Raw genomic sequence first — 15,716 nt, 5'->3', positions numbered from 1 at the left:
TTCTGCTGTTTTACTGTGCATATCAGGGCCTCATCCAATTGTTATGAAGATGTCATACGCCTCCCAAGTAAGCAGATGTTGCATCAGCTTTACAAGGCAGTGACTGATGTACTCAGAATTAGTGATAAACTCACAGCAGTCAAACTCAAGCCTAATAATAAGGCAGTGTTCATAATTTCAGCCTATGCACCACAGCAGGGTTGTCAGAATGCACCACTGCAGGGCTGTGAGGTTGAGAAAAAGAGTGCATTCAGACAGTAGTTGCAGGACCTACTAGATAAAGCAGTTTAACAGGAATTAGTCTTGATAATGGGTGACAATGCAGATATCCAGACAGACAGACAGACTGGGATATGAGATCTGCCTGAGTCCACATGGGTGGGGCAACAGGAATAAAAAAGGAGAGGCAATTCTAGACTTTTGTCTGTGAAATGGCTTGATATAAGCCAACACATAGTAAAGTCGTCCTCAGTGAAGCAAGTCAGCCCCCAGTAAAAACCACTGGTTGTTACAATCAGCTACAAGCAATGGTCAGAGAAGGCTCTAAGGTCAATAGACACCAGGCTGTAAGTTGACTGAAGAGAATACACAACAGTTCAAAGAACTGCTTAGTACTCTAGCATCTTAAGAAGAAGAGGAAATAGGTGGAGTTGAAGAAGAATGGCAGCACCTCAAAACAGTTTGTGTGAAGATTACAGAACAGATATGCAGCCAAGCCCGGTATGGAAATAAGGTACATAAGGAAAGCTAGTGTGAAATGCAGAAGTCCAGGGAAAAAAAAAGTAACAAGGAGTGCAGGAAAAAGTGTACAATAGAAAGGACGGACCAGTGTAGGAAGAAATACTGGCTGGCTAACAAAGAGGCTAAGAAAGGAGTTGCAATAGTGAAAAACAAGTCATCAGAGGCCCTCTGCCAACTTCTGGAAAGTGACTCATTGGATAGCATAAAGAAACTATATTAGGTTGCAAGGAAAAGATAGAAAGATAAAGAAGATAGTCAGACACCCTTCGTAAGTGATTCCAACAAAAACCTGCTCACGAGTCCACAGGACATCAAAGGAAGAGGGAAGGAGTACTTCCAACAGCTCCTGAATGAAGAAAAACCCACAGAAGTTGTAGTGTCCCAGACACAGCCTGTGATGAGAAAACAGGAGGAGCCCACCAAAGGAGTAAGAACAGCACTAAGGAAAATAAAGTCAGGGAAAGCAGCAGGCTCAAATGAGGTCACCTCAGATATGATAAAGATGTTGGGTGAGATAGGAGGGAAATGTCTTCTGCGGGTACTCACAGCAGTGTGGAGTGAAAAGTGTATCCCAGATGACTGGATATTAAGCATACTAAGGCCAGTGTTCAAGAACAAAGGGGACATTCACAACTGCAGACAGTACAGAGGTATCAAACTCCTGTCACATTGCATGAAAGCTCTGGAGACGGTGACTGATAAACAATTACGCAGAGTAGTAGAAAGTAAGATGGGAGATAAGCAGTTTGGCTTTAGATCAGGACAGCACAACTGACTTGATGTTTGCAGTGAGACAGATAGTTGAAAAGAAGATAGAGAAGAGGAAAGAGTCTAACTGGGCATTCCTAGACTTGGAGAAAGCACATGACAAGGTCTCAAGAAAGCTGATTTGGGCAGTCCTGCAGTCGTTCTAAATCCCAGAAACATTGGTAAAATTAGTGCAGGTTATGCACAAGGACCTGATGACTCAAGTGCAAACAGTGTTCGGGCTTACAGAGGGTTTCCCAGTGGGAGCGGGTGTGCATCACGGTTCAGCTCTGAGCGAAATGCTGTTCATACTAAAGATGGACTACATTAGCAAATAAGCTGGAGGGGATAGAGCAACAAAGTTGCTGTATGCAGATGATGTGACATTACAGCCAGACTCTGAACAAGAACGTTAGCAAAGGACAGGGTAAAAGAATGCAAAACTGAAGGCACAAGGAATGAAACTGACTACAGCTAAGACAGTTGTAATGGTAGCAAAATGGGAAAATCAGAAGTAGCTGAAAACTGAGATTTATTTATTTATTTAACATTTGTTTTACCAGGATATATTTGACTGGACACTAGGTGTCCATTTTCTGCAGAGTCCTGGGGAGAAAAGCTACAAGAAGTTACAATGTAAATACATTGGTTAATAAAAATTGACAGTTGATTGCAATAATAGAAGCTGGATAACAAATGATAGAATAATAACATATATTGCAGAAAAAAGTTAAATGCAAAACAATCTCATAGTACAGTCAGGTGATCACATACCTTCTAGTACTAGTACAGTATGTGTACATAAGGTATTCAGAAATAGGTACATATTTATAATATTTACAAAAATATACAGTGCACATAGGTGCCAGTGTAGCATGAGCATCCGAAGCAGGCACATATTTATAATATATACAGAGAACTCAAATCCACATATGTGACAGTGAAAAGTGATGCATCATGGGGTTTGGGTGGTAAGCTGTCTACAGTGGGGTGAGGATTCAGGTAGGGTCATTGCAGTTGCAGACAGGGTTAGAACAGGGGTATAATTTAAGGAGATCTTTAAACATGGTTGTGCGATTTTGTAACCTGAGGTCAGTGGGAAGGGTATTCCATGCTTTTGAGACCTCAAAGGAGAATAGGGCTTCAGCAGAGCTGTACTTACATGGATTGACTTCAATCAGGGATTTGTTACTAGATCATAGTGTCCTGTTGGAGTTGTGGAAATTTAACATGCCAGCTAGGGCAAGGGTTCTGTCAGGATGGTAAAGAATTTGATGAGCTATGATGAGTTGATGGTAGCATAGTAAATTTGGAAATTCTAACCAGTGTAGTTTAAGTAGGGATTGGCAGTGGTGGGAGTGCGATTTAGCATTAGTTGTGAACCTAGCTATTTTATTGTAGCATATGGAGAGTTTGGTAAGGTCGGTTTTATTAAGGGTGGTTAGAACTGGAGAGGCATAAAGTAATGATGATAAAAGATGAGTTCTGGCTATGGTAGATCTAGACTCGAGGGGGTTAGGAACTGTTTGCTACGACAGAGGCATCCTAGCTTGTGTACTTTAGAGATAGTTTGGGATATGTGTTTGTTGTATTTGAGTTGTTGATCAGTTGTGATGCCTAGGAGCTTGGCCTCAACTAATGGGGTAATGAGGGTGTTATTGGCTGAGAGAATGGTGAAGATGGGGTCATTGTGCTTGGTTGGATGGAATAGCATTAACTGTGTTTTTTGGGGGTTTAGTATCAGTTGGTAATTGTTTAGCCAGTTTTCTATTTCAGTGAAGGATTCTTGGGCTTTACTTTGTAGAAGATGGAGGTTGGGTGCTGAGCAGATTAGGGTTGTATTGTGGACAATATCAGTTTTAGTGGTTGCTAAGTGGAGATTGTTTGTAAATATGTTAAAGAGAAGGGGACTTAGGATTGAGCATTGGGGGATGCCACATGTGACAGGGAGTTGACCCATTTGACAGATTGCGAGCGGTTGCTTAGGTAACTATTGAACCAATTCAGATTGAGGTTGTCAAGGCTGAGTTCGGAGAGGCAGGTAAGGAGTTTGTTGTGGGAAACTGTGTCGAATGCCTTGGATAAGTCTAGGAAGGTGGCAGGGACCAGTTTCCCTTGGTTTCTGTGTGAGTTAATGGTATTGTAAAAGTTAATTAGAGCATTGCTGGTGCTATAGGATGGTCTAAATCCATGTTGGGTTTTAGATAGTAGGTTGTTGGCTAGTAGATGGGTAAGGAGTTGGTGGTGGATGCACTTTTTTAGAATCTTAGATAGGGGTGATAGGATCGCGATGGGACAGTATTTGGAGAGGTCAGTTGAAGGGCCACCCTTGTGGAGGGGGATGATATATGAGGTTTTCCACATGTGTGGAATGGTGCATGCAGAAATAGACCTATTAATGAGTAGGGAGATGGGATAGACAATGGCCTTGGATGCGATTTGGAGATATTCAGCTAGTAGCTTGTTGTGGTTGGTTTAAGTTTTGCTAAGAGTTTTTGAATGGTAGATGTTTGTACTGGTTTGAGTGAGAAGGGGTGGAGTTAGTTTGGCATTTTGGGGTTTGTGGTTTGGTTGTGGGTGATATATCGTTTACAAATTTCATTATGGAAGAGGTAAAATAGTTATTGAAGTTTGTGGCTATGTCAGGGCTGAACCTTCAATGTTTGGTGTGGTATAGTGGCTTTTCTGGGTGGAAGAATGTTGTTCACTGCAGCCCAGAATTTCTGTGGGTTGTTATTGTGTTTCCTTTGTAAGGAAATATAGTGATTCTGTTTGTCCATCTTGACCTGCCTTTTTGCTTTATTTCTAAGTTCAGAGAAGATTTGTCTAGTTTTGGGTTTTTTGTATTGTCGCCAAGTTGTCCATGCTTTGTCCCTATACTTAAGTAAGTTCTTTGTGGTTTTCTTTAGCCATGGGGCAGGGTTATTGCGTACCTTAATTGTTTTGAGTGGTGCTAATTGGTTTTACAATTTCTAGGAATGTGGAGTTAAAGTACTGCACTGCAGTATCAATGGGGAGGGTTTTTAGGGGAGCTCAGTTGCAGGATTTTAGGGTTTCTGAGAACTGCTCTGAGGGGAAGGTTTTTTTTGGGAGTGGGTTTATAGCAGTGAGGGTGGGTTGGTGCATTTAAGTTTTTGTCGAAGGACAAAAGTTGGATTGTGGTCACTGAGGGAGATGGGTAGAGTTCCACATTGGTGAGCAGTGTTGGGCTGGTTAGTAAGGATACAGTGCAAGGTGGATTCCCTTTTGGTGGACTTGTCAATTTCTGTGGATGAGTGTATGAGCTGGGTGAAGTTATATAGGTTTATGTTGTTGGTGGCTGTTGGTGAGTTTATACTGTTCCAGTCAATGTTGACATCACCTAGGATTATAGTGTCTTGGGAGAAGGAGTGGGAAGCCCAGTGGAGTATAGATTCTAGGGTATTAAGGTTGTCTCCTGGTGGTATATAGATACTAAGTAGGTTTAGTTGCTTGTGTTGGTTTAGAAGGAGTTTGGTGAATAGAGTTAGAAGGAAAACTAGTGGAATAGAGATAGAAGGAAAAATAGTGGAACAGGTTAACAGGTTCAGGTATCTGGGAAGGGTGGTTGAGGAGAAAGGAAGTCTGAATGAAGAGGTCAAAGTCAGAATCAGAGGGGCTGCAGCCAACTGGCAGAGTGTTAGGTATAGTATATGACAGAAGAATGCCAAAGAAGCTGAAAAGTAAGGTGACAAAACAGTGGTGTGACCAGTACTGCTGTATAGTACAGAAACCTGGACAGTAATAGCAGTGCAATTGAGGAAGTGAAGTGATGGAGATGAAGTGCTTGAGATGGGTGACAGGATGCACACTGTGGGACAGATGAAGAAACGAGGACATAATAACAGAAGCCAAAATATCTCCAATTGCAGAAAGGTTCAAAGAGAATAGATCAGGGTGGTTCAGTCACATGTTCAGAAAAGCAGAAGACAATTTGGTGAAGATTTCACACAGGAAAAATCCAAGAGGAAACAGGGCATCCAGCAAAGAGGTAGATGGATTATATGACACAAGACCTATAACAGTCAGGCATGAGTGTCAAAGAAGGCAGTGGAGTGTCAGAGAGATAGCAACAGTTGACACGACACCCCCTAACCCATTTTGAAAATGGGGAAAAGGGGGATTGATGAATAGTAATAGAGGATGGAGCAGTTGTCAAGGTATTAGAGGGCCAGCCATTCTTTTTTTGGGCAGCCAGGCAGTGCAACCGATATATTCTTCCATTAATGTTCATGTCCCTTCTGCTCTGCCCATCAAGAATCTGAATCAGACAGGGGCAAGGGAACTAATATTACATTTTACAATAGGTATTGGTATCTGTTCTTGGGTTATGGGCAGTCAAGAGATTCTTAACAATCTAAAATCAGTTGCTCCTAATGAGGTGGCTGCTCATGCTTTGTTAAGTAAAGAGGTGACGGCAAGTAAGGCTTTAGGGCATTCTGACATTCCGCCATTTAAGCAGTTTTGGATTTCCCCATTAGGTTTGGTGTCTAAAAAATGAGATAGTGAATTTCATTTAATTCATCACTTGTGATTTCCTGTAGGTGGATCTGTGAAGGATCACATTGACAGGAGTGATTCCAAACTCCATTATGCCTCCTTGGATGATACAGTTTGCATCGTTGAGGCTTTTGCAGACCCATGGCTAGTTAAGTTGGACATCGAGACTGCATTTTGTTTTACCTATTAAGGACATAGATTGGCCATGATTGGGCATGTGTTTGGCAGGTCAGTTTTATTTCAATATGGCTTTGTTGATGGTGTGTGCAGGTGTCTGTGATACTTTTGAAAAATTTATCATGGGTCTGCAGTGTATATGGCAACAAAGATCCCCTAGGCAGCAGGCAGTACATTATTTAGATGATTTTTTTATTTGTGGTGAAATAACAGCAGGAGTGTTGTGAAGCAAAGCATTTATTTAAGGATTTGTGCAAGGATCAGTGGTGCCATTAGCTGAGTAGAAGGTCAAAAGCCCAGGAAAATTATTGAAAATTTTAGGCTTAGAAACTGATGTGTCACAAGATTTGTTCTGTTTACTATTGGGTAAAGTTTCTATGCTGACAGAGAGAGAGACTACTGTTTTGCAGGAAACAATAAGGTTAGGGTACAGGAAGCGATGTAATTGCTGGGTTTGTTAAATTGCGCTTGTAGAGCTATTACTCCAGGCAGGACACTGAATAGATCAGTGGCTAATCTGTTGAAAGGTGGGTGTAGGAAGCATCATTGGGTGAGAGTAAATAGCCTTGTTATACAGGATGTTGAGATCTGGTTAACGTTTCTTATGGACATCATTGGAATTTCTTTTTGGAAGGAAAATTGGGTGTCAGCATTTGTTTAGTGACGAGACTGGGAGTTTAGGCATTGCAATGATTTTTAAGGATCAATGGTTTGCTGTTGACTGGCCTAAAGGGTGAATTGGAAGAAGGATATGTCTTTCTTATAGTTGATGCCAGTTTGGGCTGCTGTGATGGTGTGGTATGAGCAGCTGAGGAGTAAGATAGTAGTTTTTCATTCAGACAATGAGGTAATGGTTCAGTCATTGATGAAGAAGTCAGCAAGATCTGTTTTGTTGTAACAGGTGTTGCAGAAGTTAATTTTGCCAAGCATGTTCCTGATAAATCTAATGTTTTAACTAACAGCCTGTTTCATTTTCAGTTCAACTGATTTCACTCCATGGTACAGAATCCATCGTTTCAGCTAGTGGCGGTTCCAGAAGAAGTTTGGAGCATTGGCAGTCTGTAGTGGGGTGGCTGTTATCACAGTCCTTTTCTAGGTAAAGAAGGAAGCCTTATACTTCAGTGATTTCAGCTTTTATGAATTTCAGACAGCAACTCCCATTGGCTCAAAGGCCATGGTCTGTAAATTTATTGTGTTATTATTTGGTTTTGGTGAGGTAATACTTATGATTAGGGTGCATATGACAGCACTTGGTGTGATGGCTAAATTGTTGGGTTTGACATGTAACAAAATATTGGGGAATTTTACAGATTCTGAGAGGCTGGGAGATGGTGAAGCAAGGAATGTGGACAAGAGGATTCTGTTGAGAAAATTATTGTTGAGACTTTTGTTATCAGGCCTTTGTGAAGTTGTGCTCTTCACTAGAGACTGTTTTGTGGTCAGTGCTGTCTGTGTTTATTTATATGGGAGCATTTAGAGCTAGTGAACTTTTCTGCAGTTTGTACTGGTGTGATGCTTTTATTACCAAGACAGCAAAAATTGCTTCTCAGATCAGCAAGTAGCTTTACAGGCATTACTGAGTGATTTGTTGTGCCCAGTGAGATGGGCCATGTTGTAACATAGTATGAGTAATTCTAAAGGGTGGTTGGTATTTCATGATACTGAGGGCAAGGTGGTGGCAGCATGTTAGTTTGTTAGTGTGCATAAGAAAGCCTTGATGAGTCAAGGGATTTTGAGGAAGAGTGATTCTTGTACCATTCTTTTAGGATAGGAAGAGCTACAGATTTGGTTTTAGAAAGTTCTTCGATTGAAGTTGTTAAAAGAGTGGGCAGATGGGCTTCTGATGCTTTTTTAAATCGTGTTAGATAAATGTGGTTTATTTGATTAGTTGGTTTTTCAGAGTACAGCAAGACTGGTGGACACTCCTTTATTTACTTGGAATCACTTGCGTCAGTGTGACCGGTGGAATAAGAAATAATTTGGAAAGGTGGTAGGGCTATGAGGTGGTGTGAGTTGCTTATGGTTACAGTAGTGTGTCTATAGGATGGTAGGGTAAAACTTCTAGTTATTCATTTAGGGGAGTAATGACCTAGGTGTGGTGCCAAACAGGACTATTAGCACATATTTTAAGAGATTCGGTTTGGTTGAGGCAGATATTTCCTAGGGTTGTAATTGATTGGTCAGAGATCATATCTACTTTGGTTTGAAGACAGGTTAATTGTTTTAAGGCCATGGAAACAGACAGAGGTTTTATTAATCACAGAGTGTCATGAGCTGCTTCTTCCTTGTATATTAGAATTTTACCACATTGGGAGTCTGTAGACCAAGATCCATACTGGTTTAGATCTGACAGAGTTAATTTGAGTAAGGTTGCACTTGATTTGTTTAATGCGAACATTTCCATACTAATTAAGAAAACCTATTTTTACAGCTTTCTCTAGCTTGGAGGAAGAAAGGGGGGACAGACTGGTCATCTTTAAGAAGGTTCTTAAGTTGACCACTATATATCCACTTTCTTTCTGGAATGGTTTACGTTCATTTAGAATGGGCAGTGACATGCTACGCAGGTTGGTACAGATTGCTAATGAGACATTAATGCTGCAGTTTGAAGTATGGGTGAGTAGTCCAATGCTGCTCTCAATGTGTCTGTTTTATTATGGATGTTTTAATGGTTACTATGAGGTTTTAAGTATTATTTAAGTATTCATTTTACTAGTTAAATAATCTGGTCACACCAGCTTCCTTGGTCTCATTTTTGTGTTGAGAAGGGGGATATGTACAATTTATTTTTTTAGCTGTCAATAGCAATACTTTTTGAAGAACTTTAGAGGGAGATTAAATCTCTTTTTAGGATTCCCCATACATTATTTGAGCTACATGGGATTGCACCTTGATCTGCTTTATTTTCTAATATTTTACAGTGAAGTTTACACGTTTTTATGCATTGTGTCATATTTCTGTACTCTTGTATTTGCTTTTCTTCCTCCATTGCTCTTGGGTTGAATTGCATTACATTTGTTTAAGAGCAGAAGGTTAAAATAAGCCTATCTAGTCTACCCTTTTAGATGACTCAACATTCTAATTCCAGTCCAACCCTACCTTTCCCTTACCCTTTTATCCACCTGTTTCATATCCTCTTCAGAGCTTCTACAGATTCCATCCCGATTTCCCATTCTAGTAGTCCATTCCATGTGCCCATAACCTTTTCTATGAAAAAAGTACTTTTGCTTTTCCAGATCCAGGGAATAGTTAGTCCTAAAATGTTCTTTCCGTGTCCTCTCTTCACCATATGTCTTTTCTGTTCAGAAAAAACACATTCACCCCCCCCCCCACCTCTATCATGATCTTCCACACCAATATCATGTCCTCCCATCTCTTGTGGTCTTAAGTAGAAAGAGTTATAACTCTTTTAGCTTCTGATCATACCCTCCCCTTCTTCTCATAGATCTTTCTTGTACCTTTTCTCTGAATTCCTTCCAGCAGCTTAATGTCTGTTTCTATACAAAACCTCCAGAACTGCACTCAGTACTAAGGATTTGATCTAACCAAGACCCAGTAGAGTGAAAGAATTTCCCCTTTATTTCTTGAATATGTTTCCCCCTGAGGATATACGCCACATTCTGTTTGCTGCTACCACTATCCTTTCTCTAAGATTCTTGTGGATCAACACACTCAGATCCTTTTCTGCTCTGCTGCCACTATTTCCACCCCCAGCTGATACTTCTCACCAGGGTTGTTGTGTCCTGAGTACAGTATTTTACATATGTTTACATTACCCTTCCATGACACCTAATGGCCCACTTATTCACCATTTCAAATGTTTTGCTAGACTCTTCTCCCCAACTTCCACTGCTATGAAGAAATCCCAATCCCTCTGCACAACATACTCCAGAGACCTCAACCTCATTACCACAATCAACAGAACATGCTGGAGAGACAGGCTCATAACCCAGAGACTGCCCATATATGGAATAGACTTCCCATACATGTCAAGCAGAGCACCTCACTGGCCCTCTTCAAGAGAAACCTTGATGAGTTGATGGGAAATAGAAAATTCACTCCAGGGATCACTCCAGTGGCTTTACTTGACAGAGGCATGTGACACAATGCTAGGGTAATCCCATGGGCTAAGCTTGTAAAGGCTCCAGGGCCATTAGCCTAGTACACACCTATAAACCTATGACAGTGTTTATGCCATCAGCAAAGAAGATGGTCCTGTCCTCCTCTCACTCTGATATGTCTGAGATAAATGCATGGAAAAATACTATAGTTTGGAAAATAATGCTGTGGTATTCCAGTAGTCAGGTCACTAATTAATGATATTGTCCCTCTCATCACAATATTCTATGGCCTGCAATTTAGGCATGCAGATATCTGATTCCTCTTAGCACTTAACCCAAACACCTATGTTTTTTCTATTAGCCTCCTGTGAGGAACAGGGTCAAAACCTTTGTTGCAGTCCAAGTAGATCATATCTTCTGGCAATCCGCTACCAAATTCAGCTGTAACCAAGTCATAAAACCATTTTGGTCTTAACTGACAGATTTTTCTGGCCATGAACCTGTGTTGTTTTCTGTCCTGGTAATTGCTGTCTTCTAGAAATAGTTTCATAGGTTCATAGGTTCATAGGTTGGTACTAGGCTATCAGCCCTAGGGCCTAGACAAGCCTAACCATAACAATTCCCTGGATATTTCTTCCCACAATATTTATTTTCCTGGACCCCTGTCTAGCAGGGTGACTGACGTGATCCCTGGGGTGAATTTCCTATCTTCCATCCAATCGTCAAGGTTTTTTTTGAAGAGGGCCAAGGAGGCGCTCTGCTTGACATGTATGGGCAGTCTATTCCAGAGTATGGGGAGTCTCTGGGTCAGGAACCTATCCCTCCAGCATGTTTTGTTCATTGTGATGACAAGGTTTAGATCACTGGAGCGTGTAGCTCTGAGGGATTGGGATTTCTTTAAGTGGAGCATGTCCAACAGCTCAGAGTTTGACATGGCCTTGTATGTTAAGCAGAGCTCACCTCTGAGTAGATGATATGCCACAGAGTATAGCTGGAGTTTTTTCAGATGGCCAACATAGGGCATCTGCTGTAGGCCTGTGATTCTTTTAGTGAGATATTTCTGCGGCCTTTCCAGCTGTTGCAGATGTCTTGTGAGGTACATACCAAATGGGGCGTTGTACTCTATAATGGGTCTAATGAGGGATGAGTACAGTGGGACAATGGCCTCCTTTTTTCTGGATGAAAAGTCCTTAGTGATGAGGTGTGCCACATAGAAGGATTTCCTGACTGTTGTGGCAATGTGGTTATCGAAGGTGAGACCACTATCCACCCGTGTCCCCAAGTCTCTCATCACAATTTCAGTGTTTAGTGTACTGCCACCTATGTGGTAATTCATGGGTACCTGGTTTTTCCCAAAGGGGATAACTATACATTTCTTGGCATTAAGCTTGAGCCCATGGCTCTGGCACCAAGCATCTGTTCCTGTAAGGCCCTTTTGTAGAATATCCACATCATTTGGGGATTCAATAATGGCTCCCAGTTTTCAGTCATCTGCAAACTTTGTTAGCCAGAGTCCCTTAGTGTTGGCCTGTATTTCAGAGAAGTAGATGCCAAACAAGAGCGGTCCCAGGACTGAACCCTGAGGTACTCCACTTGTCACTTGTCTGGAGCTGGATTTGGAGTCGGCTACTTTTACAGTCTGGGTTCTGTCAGTAATACAGTTGGCAACCCATCGAGTGACACAGGGATTTATGCCCAGCTTAGTAAGTTTATCTGTGATGCCAGCCTTAGCATCAGGGATCTCTCCATAACTCTCCATGACTTTCTGAGTGAATGTAATTATGATTTGTCAGCAGTTCATTTTAGTTCATCATGTATTTTCCTTGCTTAAACTTGCTGAAATACCTGATTAACCAGACAATGTATATTTTAACAAAGCTTTTATTTATTATTTTGGTTATAAGGTGCAATGTATAGTGTAGTGTTATGCTAGTTTGAACAACCCTGTGTTGTAGCTGCTCTGTGCTACAGGCAACTATGTGGGCTTTTTATTACTGGATTTTCTCGTAGTACCAGTTATCTAGACTGTTTTTTTAAGTATGCAGTGGATATTTAGTGTCCAACTGAATTGCCCCAAGAAAGGGACAGCTATGATCTTAACCTGCTGTCTCCACTTGCTTTGATATGCAATATCCATCCTTAATGATAACCTGTTTTTCCCCGAAGAAAGGAAAGAACACAATGCAAATAATATGAAGTGATTCTTAATCCATATACATTAATTCTACTTGTTGCTTGCAAAGGCATCTAACATTTACTTTTCTATATTAAGTCCAATGTACTAGCTGCATGTAGAAAAACAATGTTTTGCTTCAGTCTGCTGTTTGAAAATAAAAACAGCAACATGCAAATCCCAGCAAAGATTAGAACTCAGCAATGCCATAGGTAGTTTTTAGATATGCTGTCCAGGAGATAATTAAGCAGCTTATCCCAAGTTACCAATTGCCCAAAAGCATTGGTTGGTTAAGTGACTTTTCAAGGTCAAATAATAAGTAAATGTAGGCTGAGAGAATTAAAACCCTGTACCACAGTGACTCATTAACAGTTCATGACCTTAATCCACTGCTCTAATTGATACAGTTGTCTGGCTGTAGCATGGAGAATTTTTCTTTTAATCTTGACAGGCACTCTGATGTGGTCTACTTTACAATGACAAGTAAAAAAACTGCATGTTTTTATGAAATGGATTTGAAACATGTTACTGTGGCCTTTATTTTATTTCACTTTATTTTTATTTTAATATATTTGGACATCTGATCTGTACACAAGCAGCAAAATATCTCTAATTACTGGACACATGGGAGGGTTGTCATTTTCTTATTATTTTTACTTTGTAGAACTGGATTTGTGTGAAGCAATTGGGAACACTTTGGTTGCTATTTGAATGAAACAAAGTCAAATTACTTTACTCTGACTATTGTTAGGTGGTACTAAGCTTGGTAGGGCAATTGTGTACTTGTGTGCTTAGAAACCTTAGTTAATCTAATATTTCTTTGCAAATACTGTCCCTCTACAAGCACCTATACTAGGGACCTAAATTTACACCAGCAAATATACAGGACTCACTGGAGAGAGAGAGAGAGATTTCTAACTCAATGTACTCCCAGTCTATGGAATAAGTTACCAGTACAGGTCAAGCAAAGTGCTACTTTGTAAGGCTGGTCTTCATGATTTAATGGGTAAAGACAAATTTATACCAGCCTTACCATGTATGTCCCTGCTTGATTTGGAAGAATAACTCTATTAAGTGTTCATAAAGTGTGGCAAGAACTTTTACGTTTAGGTATTTCATGGTCTTTCTGATCACTTGCCTATTATTGTTCCTGTATTCCTAAAGTTGTAATACTTTACTGTGACTATTATTTTAATCACATTCATACTTCTAAAGTTTACTTCATTAATAACGTGATTATAATTACTGGATAGAGGGCTGTATGTTGGTAGTGGTAACTGATTCTTGTTGTTTGCTCAGTTTCAACCATCATTAGTTTGGCTTTGCAGGACTAATGTGCATTGGTGTGAAATAAGTGGGAATACTTTACTGGGGCCATTGCTATTATTTTCTTTACCACAACAATATATCTAAGGTGTATTCAGGCAACAATGGCTATAATTTCTAGGTACAGGTGGCTAACTGTGGATGAAAATGACCGATCCTTTAGTCATGATCAAGTTAAGCAGTCATCATTCTGCCTTTATAGGACTAGAGTGCATATGTGTAAAACAAGAGACATACTTTACTCTGGATATTGTTTTATTTCAATCAGACATCAGAGGTATACACAATCAGTAAAGCGAAGGTAGTTGATACAGAGGCCATCTCTGGATAACACTGTCTTAACACTGTGGTTGTTTAATTACTGTTAAAGAGTCACTGATCTGGCTTGCAACAATAAACATAAAGAATTTCTCCTTACCCCTAATTTGTTTGCAGCTTCAGAGTTAGTATATTTAGAGATACAGTGGTATAGGGTGCACAGGGCTTACCCTCCTACAGAAATGCTGATTTTGTTAGTTTAATTGCAGTCATTGATATGCAGCACCACCTTTTTCCTTTGCAAATAATTTTGACAAATGTCTCTTTGTTGTTTAACCTATACCTGCCAGTACCTATCTCTCTATCTATCATCTATCCATCTATCTATATATCACATTAAAAAATGGTAGACAGGCTTCTTGAGAGCCAGTAAACCACAGCTAGCTATTTATATGAATCAATTTACTTTATGAAAATAAAGGTAAGTACAGTCTTTTACTTATCTTGTAGTTAAGGAATAAAATGGGACTGGTTATCTTTATTTGCCTTTAAAACCAATGATTCTGTATTTCTAATGGAAACCAATACTCAAAAGATAAAATTAAAACAAAATCTAGTAATACAGAATGCCACTACATTATTTTTAGACAGTATGAGTTACTGTGTTAGGGTTGAAGGACAGAGAAGTGGCACATTTGTGAAGGTATTGGACTTTAAATAAAGTTGGCTAAATCTGTGGTGCTGCTATATTTTTATTAAAGTACAGTCTTAACTAAAATTGAGGGATAAAAAAATTCCAGACTTAGCAATTTAAGTACTGAATGAGTTTTTAGCACAGATTACTTAAATGGATTTAGTACTAGATGACCATTATTAGCAAATGCAATGGCATGAGATCCTGTGGCATACTGCTGTACCACCAATTAGGAAATATATTACACATACTGTATATTGTAAATGTTGTGAGCCATATGCCTAAATACCATTTTTACAGTAATCTTGTTTTCAGCTTTCACAACCATAGGTTATGGGACATAGATTGCCTTCTTAGAGATTTTGTTGTGCTAGAATCACCAAAACAACATATCGTAAGTAGTCTGGGATTAGTAATTAGCAATAATCAGGCCTCGGATAAATCTCATTGGCTGTGATACTGCCACTGTACAAAGCCATATCATAAGCAGTCTAATTGTGCAGATGAGAATGCTTGGGTAACAGTGTGAATGGTTGCACTTGTAAAGCTGAGTACTGTAATGTACTGACTGAATGGACAAAGAAATGGACTTACATATACTTAGTGTGAGATTGCCATTTCTCAGATCATTCTCTTTTCTCTGAGGTATAATGATCTTGGAATTTTTGTATATAAGTTTGGTGGGCTTAACCCCACTTGGGAGTGCTGGAATTTCCCCCTACAAAAACAAGTTTAAAACAGAAGAATGATGTTGAACATTTGCTCTTTTCCTACAATTTTGACTTATTTTTTTCAGCTTGTTGGGACTTGGCATTGCAAGTCATTTAATAAGGAGACTGATATTAGCAGAGTACATTTGCTATTGATTCATAAGAGTATTTACAAGCATAGTACACAGTTGCATAACTGTATTTTGCATCATAAGATTTGTACACCACCATTCTTCACTATAGTTCATTATGTGAAAGTCTGTTAGCCTCTGTGAATAGTATACAGATGCATATAGTAAAGAGTGCTATAC

General features: G+C 39.8%; 1 protein-coding gene and 1 pseudogene across 5 annotated transcripts in view; one reads left to right on the top strand and one right to left on the bottom strand.

Moving 5' to 3' along the window:
• The window catches only part of CDHR1 (cadherin related family member 1), a 532,835-nt gene that overhangs the window by 391,525 nt on the left and 125,594 nt on the right, over positions 1–15,716 (top strand). The gene's annotated exons all lie outside the window — the stretch shown is intronic.
• On the bottom strand, positions 15,019–15,172 carry LOC122789500 (annotated as a pseudogene).

The sequence above is a fragment of the Protopterus annectens genome, chromosome 14.part0 (genome assembly GCF_019279795.1).
Source record: "Protopterus annectens isolate FY-2018-M chromosome 14.part0, PAN1.0, whole genome shotgun sequence".
NCBI lineage: Eukaryota > Metazoa > Chordata > Ceratodontiformes > Protopteridae > Protopterus > Protopterus annectens.
This window is presented reverse-complemented; position numbering and strand designations above follow the sequence as displayed.